General features: G+C 28.4%; 2 long non-coding RNA genes across 4 annotated transcripts in view; one reads left to right on the top strand and one right to left on the bottom strand.

Moving 5' to 3' along the window:
• LOC142320162 (uncharacterized) overlaps window positions 1-8,387 on the top strand; it is a 262,225-nt gene that overhangs the window by 73,792 nt on the left and 180,046 nt on the right. The window lies entirely within an intron of this gene.
• LOC142320161 (uncharacterized) overlaps window positions 1-8,387 on the bottom strand; it is a 60,810-nt gene that overhangs the window by 31,337 nt on the left and 21,086 nt on the right. The window lies entirely within an intron of this gene.

Here is an 8,387-nt window from a genome sequence, read left to right as displayed (position 1 = left end):
ATTATCGATATTATGGCACTGTTTAAAGTTCATTTGTAAGCATTATAAATGTAAAAAATTGCAAAAAATTGTTTATGCACCGTTTTTTACCTCATGTTATATTTAACACGATTTTTCCGTCATTGCAAGTTTGAATGCTTATAACTAGATAACGAAGACATTGACAGAAAAATAAGTTTCAGTACAAGTTGTTTCTGATGCTCGGTTTACATACACAACTTAATTTGAAAAGATTTACAATTTTATTTAAATATAATATTTTTTCGTTTATTTAATTCAATGATTCTAATTAAAGTGCGTGCGCATCCCATATTTAATTCTGTATGTGTCATCCCCAAATTTTTCGGTATATGTCATATGTTCCACCTTGCTATTTAAAAAAATTAAGTTTGGTTCAATATGGCGGACAAAAATTAAAAATCCACCGTAATGTAGAATTTGTTTAACTATATAGATCCTCATTTCTTTCTGCTTCCAAATTCCTGTCAGGTATGAAGTATAAAGCTGTTTACATGCTTTAAATATTATCACCCTGTATATCTAAGTATGGAAAAAATAACTGAAATAATGAAAAAGCAAAGATTAATATTCTTTGGTCACCTAGTCAGAATGAGTAAAATCAAGCTTACTAAGCGTTTCTTTGATTTTTTTCTATAATAGAAAGCTAAAATAAATTGGATTAAAGAAGTTAATAACGGATTAAAATCTAAAAATTGTAGGAAAAATATTACAATTAGAAACACATTTTACGAGTAAATCAAAATTATTGTATCAGAAGGTTTCCAAAAAAAATACACCAGGAAAGAAAAATCCGAAAATGGGATGGTAATGGGTGGAAGAACGCTAAAAACAACATGCGGAGTGAAATGGCGAGAAATGGAGAGGCAATAAGAAGAGAGGGAAGAAAAAAGTAAAGGAGACTGGAACGTGGTCCTAAAGTGGCTAAAATAGAAAATAAAAATGTAAAAAAAAGAATTAAATAAAATGGACTTAAAAAAAATATATTTATAAATAAAAAAAATATTCCGTCTATTAATTTCTAACATTCTAAGATTATTAAAACGGAATAATATTGTTGATTTTATTTACACATTTAAAAAACAAATGGAGATGTTTCTTTTTCAGTGATTTAATGGTACTGAGATTGACATAAAGAACTTTCAAAAAAAGATAAATTTGTTTGGAAAAAGTTTTTTCCTTGTTCAAACAGTTTGTATATATAATTTTATCTCAGCATTTACCCAGTTTTATTAATCGCAATTTGTTATTTTTAATGCTCATTCTTAACTGGAGAATTAGTGTTTATTTATGCTATTTAAAAAAAAAAACGTAGTTAAAACTCGGTAATGTTCAGAGACCGTAGACACATTGTAGAATAAATGACTACCACTGTATTGTACTAATTTAACAGTACAGTATTCTGAAATCTAAATTTGTAGAACATATAACAATAAATATGAGACTTTAATACAATGTTTTCAACTTGCATAAGTTAATTATAATGCAATAAATTCATTTTCATATTTTCTTTCTTTATCGTTCAGTACTTCTTAATAATGGTAATCACAATGAATTTTTATTTATAAGAGTATTTACTGTACTTATCCGTAGTTTTATTAGTTTTTGTGGTTTTTAATATTTTGTAAAATAACAAAATTTTCACGAATTAAAATGTCTCTAGAATATTAATTTCTGATACGTATATATATATCATATATGTATATATATATATATATATATATATATATCTGTACCTATAAAGCAACTTGTCCTGACTGAATAACTGATTCAACAGCACCCAGCAATAACTACTGAAGATAAGTTGAAAATATCTTTACATGTTCTTCTTAGGTGTAAGTGCATATTAAGAAAGGATTTTTTGAAATTCCGAGTTTAAAGGGCTAAAGTAGAGTAACAATAAACTTTACAATTTTTTTTAATTTCTTAGTACTAAATGAAGATGTCAACTTGATTTTTGGTTAATCTAAAATACAATTTCTACATTTTTCAAAATTCGGCCTTGAAAGTGATGAAGAAAGGTAAAAAAATTTGAATAATCATTGCAAAATTTCCCAATTTCCGACTATACAAAACGAGATATTCACTACATTTAGGCTTACAAATATTCAACAGATGAATATCTAAAAAATATTTTCGGGTTTTTGAATTAAAAAAAAACGTAGCTGAACCAACACAGCCAATGTATTTACTGTATGTACGACGTGACTGGCTGCACCTACCTGTGGTTACTTGGCTAAAAAACATAAAATAAGGGTAATTAAAAATGAAAAAAAGAACAGAAATTAAGTACGGTCACCTCCTAGTGGTGTTTGTCGGGTAACGCAAAAAACCAGATAAAATAAATTTTCACCCATAATTCGTAGGGTAATCAGTTATAACCAATATTTTTAAGATAAGCCGAGTGTTTTCAAACCAAATTCTTAGATCAATCAAGTTTCGGGTCCTTAACTGACCAAACTGTTGCCCTGAAGAAATTATAATACATGATATATTTTATAAATTTAACAGGCTTTAAATTTTAGTTATGCTAACATATGTGAAATAAATAAGTTTGCTATAAAAAAAAGGGTTGAAATGGAGTAAAAATTAAATTTTATTTTTTTTTATTTCTCTGTAACAAATAAAGATATAAGTTTGATTTTTTTTGTGTGTATTCTTCTGTAAGTATCTAAAAACCAATCTTTCTTCTAGTCAACATTTTTAGTTTACTAGATCATTCGACGTTTTCTTGCTTACCGATGTTCTGAAGAACACGTCAGTTTCGTTTCATCAGCAAATTTTGCGACATGATTTTTTTTTTCCCACCGAGCTGGCCTAGTGGTAAACGCATCGTCGTAAATCACTTTATAGCTGATTTTCGAAGTCGAAGGTTCTCAGGTTCAAATCCTAGCAAAAGTTAGTTGGTTCTATACGGATTTGATTACCTGACAGTGGATACCGGTATATTTTGATGATTGGGGTTCAATTAACCACATATCTAAGGAATGATCGGTCTGAGTTTGTAAAAGACGGCACTACATTATTTATACGTCATACATATCATCCTCATCTCAATAGCCATGTGGGAGGATTGCTTATTGATCACAAATTGAACAGATTGCAATATACATATTAGAAATATAAATATATGATTTTTTTAAAACATTTCTTATGTTACATTATTATTTAAATCAAAATTAACTTGAAGCGGTTAGGAGATGGAAGTCATTCTTTCTAATTTATTTTTATTTAAAAAAGAATATTCTAGGATATAAATCCATCATCCATTCTTTTACAATTTCTAATTTTAAAAATTAATTGTTTTTTCATGAAATGTTTGACTGCTTAACTGGTATTCTGATTATGTTATATTAAACATTTTTATACATATTTTTTTTTTTTATTCCGTACAAGCTAATTTTAAAAGAGAACATTTTAAGAGAAGATGGGGATACCTCCGAAAATATTTTTACATAATAAAGAATAAATCCAAATGGAAGAGAAAATTCTTTCATTTTTATTTTTTGTTATGTATGTACTCTTATAGTTTAATTGTCCTCCATGGGTTTCAGTAGAAGTTTTTATTTTTTTTTAACTCTGTCTTGTCGACATTGACAAGGACATTGATCAACGATATCATTTAAAGAGTGAAGATAAAAAAAAACCTTTGTCACTTTCTACTGACGGACTTATTTCGTTGATACATCAAAGAGATAAAGGTGTAGACACGTGAATTGCTGTTACTGTAAAACCTTTACTGAAGAAATTATTTCCTAGAAAAGTTAAAAGAAAAGTAAAGGATTTTTGGAAGAGAAAATTGATATATATCTGAACAATAACCGAGAATAAATTGTAATTAATAATAAAATTCAATTGACACAGAATAATTAATTCAAATACATTACCATTATGATTAAAATTTTAAGCTGTGTTAAAAAATTGTTTTATTTTTGTTGAAAAAATAAGAAAAATACCTTAACCGTGTTAAAAAATGTGTTTGAAAAAACTCAGAATATAAAAAAAATATAATTTTATTTAACTGGAAGTATAAAAATTGAAAACTGACAAAACTTTTGTTGCAGTAAAAATGAATAAATAGCAAATTTATTATTTAATTAGTTGAAAAAATTAGTCGCAGTAAATTTTGCATTAAAAATCTGCATTAAAAATCTTGCATTAAATATATTGTGTGTTATCTCATAGAAATTTATTTTACAGATCAATAATAACTAAAACAAAATTTTATACGATTAATATCCATTTAAAAAAAGAAGAGGTGAGGAAGCCTTTATTAATTTAACTTTTGTTTTGTAATTCTTCCAAGTATATAGGGCTTAAAATTCTTTGAAGGACGCACCGAGTAATTTGTATCATCTACGATTTTGTACACGTACCCGTAACGTTAGCAGTACTTAGGAAAAAAAAGAATGGAACGAATTAAAGTTTTTAAAAGTAGGCTAACGTAATACAAGAATCTTCATGATTTCACGGTGGCTTGAGTTGGAATTTGACATGCTTTACCATTTGACTCTGGGGTTTTAATTACTACAACATTTTTCTGCGAAAAGAATTCTTATCCGTCCTTTTTTGGACCTATGTGTTAATAGAAGCTTGCTAAAAAATGTCATTCATTACACTTGCCCTGAATTTTATAATCCATTCTTTTATTAACATTTAGTTAAAAAATATTATTATTTCAATTGTTATTTAATTAGCATGTCGATTCCTTTCTGTTCTATTTATAATTTAAGTATGCTTCTTAATTATAAATTTTTTATTTCTCAATAACATTATTTTAAAAAGAAATTTTTTATTATTTTTTTTATTTTTTATACATCTTTTCGATAATTAAAAAAAATTAGACGAGTTTTTTCGTAATTAAACATTTTGTAAATCTTATAACCTCCTTTATCTCTGAAGATTTAGCCGGAGTAATAATTTTGGAATGCTATTTAGAATAATTATGGTCAAAAAATGTGTTTTAAGAAAATTTGGGATTTGCTATCAAATAATTAACATTAAACTTAGTCCGTATATCCACATTTCATAATAATCACTTACATAATATTCATAAAATAAAATAAGGTGTTAAAAAATATTTTTTCTAAAATATTTTGAAATTCTTTTATATAATGATTTAATTTCATAATAAAAACCCAGCTGCTTTCTATTTAAGAAAACTTCGTAAAAGTTTCCTTACATTTATTTGTTTAAAAAATATCATGCGAGACATAATTCTGTTATACTCAACTAAATCAAAAGCTGTTCATTTTTTTACGGATGTGGGTCTGAAACAGGTGAAAGAATGTTTAGGGTACGGGCCTGGGAAGTCTACTAGAGCAGAACATCCCACGAGTCTTGTATATAGCACCAAGACAAGCGGGAAGTTATACGAAACGAGATGTATATGTGTTGTAACCACTAGAACACTGGTGTTATCTTGTACGTCCTCTATTTTCTATTACGGAAATGTAGTAATTTTATAAAGTACAGAATTAATGCTGTAATTGCCGAAGTAAATAATATTAGGAATTGCATTTGTATGTTTCTAATACTAAAAATTAAATGTACACATATGTGGTTAACTTGTGTTGTTGAGTTTCTATTATATTCTAATATTCTATTATTTCTAATTCATAATAAATTATATTAAAATTAACACAGAATGTTGCTACTTATAAATTATTTTTTTCTGTCAAATGAGGAGGTTTAGAAAAGCGCAATTAATTATAAGTTGGATATTTTCTCAGTTCATTTCTTATACTTTCTTATCTAGCAAAATTTTTCTTAATCTTGTAAGAATGGAACTTTTACTGGCATACTGTAAAATGGTAATGAGATTGTATAATGTTTTTATCAATATTATTGATGCTGTACTTAATGAAAATCTCGGTTTATTTTCATACATAGTAATATTCAAAGAATTCTTTTTTTCCCCTCTTACGCCGTTAGTCCTTTTACCAATAGTTAGCACTTTCACAGAAATCTCGGGTTCATCGGAATGTCACATAGGTAGGTTTATGTTAAATTCAGACATATATGACTGAATTAAAAATATTTTCAAAAATAATAAAATTTAAAGGGATTTATTTATCACATCGGTTTGTGGTAGAAATGAAGATCTCTCCGACTAACATGAAAGACATAACATGAAGGACTAACATGAAAAAATTGCACTTACTACTATTAGTTTTTTTTTTTTTCTTTTTAGTCATTATTACATTCCGCTGTCAGGATGTAATTTCCTTAACTATTTACGGGGTGTAAGAAAAAGAACTCAAAAGGTTCAAAAACCTTATATTGAGGTTTCAAAAACGAATATAGTTTTTATTTTCCAACACTCAATAGAGTTTTATGCGTAATTTATAATAATTTTGTTAAGCACGGCTAGTTGGTATAAGTATGTAATTATAATTAATATACACAAAATTGTTTAGCAACAAATGAATTTAACGCGTTCAAGCGCTTTCAAAATTAATCTCCATCCTCAGAAACTCACATTATTCGTCAAATTTGTAATAATAATTAAAACTTCACATGTTAATTGTGTGAAAGTTGTGATATTTACGTAATTGTAACAGCTGGTAATAGTATATTTTTAAATTATGTCAACGTAAATGTCCTATCAATTTGATGGTCTCAACTGTTAAATTAACTGTTGGTCTAATTGTTGCTGTAATTAAATAAATGTTGGTCTTAACAAGTGAGACCACCAATTTGACAGGCCGTCTACGTTGACATAATTTTAAAATATACGACGACCAACTGTTTTAATTATGCAAATATCACAACTTTCAAACAAATAAAATGTAAAATTTTAATATTGTTACAAATATGGAATAATGTGAGTTCCTGAGGATAGAAATAATTCCGAAAGCGCTTGAACGCGTCAAATTCATTTATTGGTAAGCGGTTTTTTTTTTAATATTAATTATATTTATGCGTAATGTTGAAGCGACAATAACTAAATTTTAGTTTACGCGTTCTCCGTCAAGTAGCAGTTACACAACCGTCAATTAGACTGTTACACAAGCCAAGGTATTATGAGCCCGGGCTTTAGTACAATGGCGTCGCCACAAGAAAAAGCATAATGTTAGCATCGGCTCGTAGAAACAAAGTCAGAGACTGTCGTTTAATGAAACTATACTCGAGTCTATCATACAATATCCAATTATTAAAAGCATATGTAATTGGTGCGAATAGTTTTTGAAAACCAGAAAGATTTTAAAAGGGCACTGTCCAGGTAAGCCTAAAACAAGCTGCCGAAAAAACACAAAGAATTCGACTGTATTTCTAACGGAAGTCCAAAACTTTCAGGTTGTAGTGATAGTCATCTATTAAACATTCCTAAAAGCACAGTCGATGATATTGTACGCAAACAATTTAAATTTTGTGGCTATACCACTCCATTTTATGGAGTCGTGAATCGCCATAGTTTAAGATTAAGAGCCCTAAAATATTCATACGAACCGGTGGATTTCGTCCGCAACTGTCCAAAAGTGAATGTTTGTTGCGATATCATGCATAATCAACTTTTTGGGCTACAATTTTTTTTTTTTTCACCAGTAGACTATTACGGGCATGTTTAGTAAACTTTGTATTTCCGCAGGTTGAAATAAGAAGGGCTTAATTTTCCAGCAGGATGGGTCCCTTCCATATCATGCATAAGTTGTGCAGACTGTGCTCAACAGGTCATCTGTGTCAACGGCACTGTGACAGGTCATCCACAAGAAGGCCGGATAGGCAGAGAATCTCCATCGATTAGTCATCACGAGTTCCCGATTTGACATCGGTGCATTTTTTTTTTTTGGGGGGTTACGTAAAAGTCATCGTAAACCAAAAAAAAAGCAAGACGTTTGACCAACTGCATCGAAAAATAACAGCGGGCGTGGAAGCTATTTCTACAAATATACTCGCAACACGCGAGTATATTTGTAGAAATAGCTTGTAGAAATAGTTCAACACGAACTTAGTGGATTATCGGATTGATTTCTTCAGGGCTGTAAACAGTGTTCATAATTAGCACATTAAGAGGTGAAAAATGTTAGACTTTCTAATTGCATGTAATAAAACACGTATTTGTTTTTAAATTTCTAAATAATAAAGTAAATTTAATTTAAAACCTGGAAGTTATTTTTCGGACACTCAGTATTAACATCCTAAGTTTACTTTTCACGTATTTAGTTTGTACATAGTAATCTTCTTTTTTTTTGTTTAATATTTTGTAGTTACTATAATTTTTATTTTTCTACGTATCTACTAGTTAAAACGCTTTTTCTTTCTTCGTTTCTTCATTGTCTGAAGCCATTCGTATATATACTTTTGATTCTAATATGTTGTATTTTATCTTAAAACTTTTACTAATTCCAGTTCACTGACTTTGTTTA

This window comes from Lycorma delicatula, chromosome 2, assembly GCF_047948215.1.
Source record: "Lycorma delicatula isolate Av1 chromosome 2, ASM4794821v1, whole genome shotgun sequence".
Lineage (NCBI taxonomy): Eukaryota > Metazoa > Arthropoda > Insecta > Hemiptera > Fulgoridae > Lycorma > Lycorma delicatula.
This window is presented reverse-complemented; position numbering and strand designations above follow the sequence as displayed.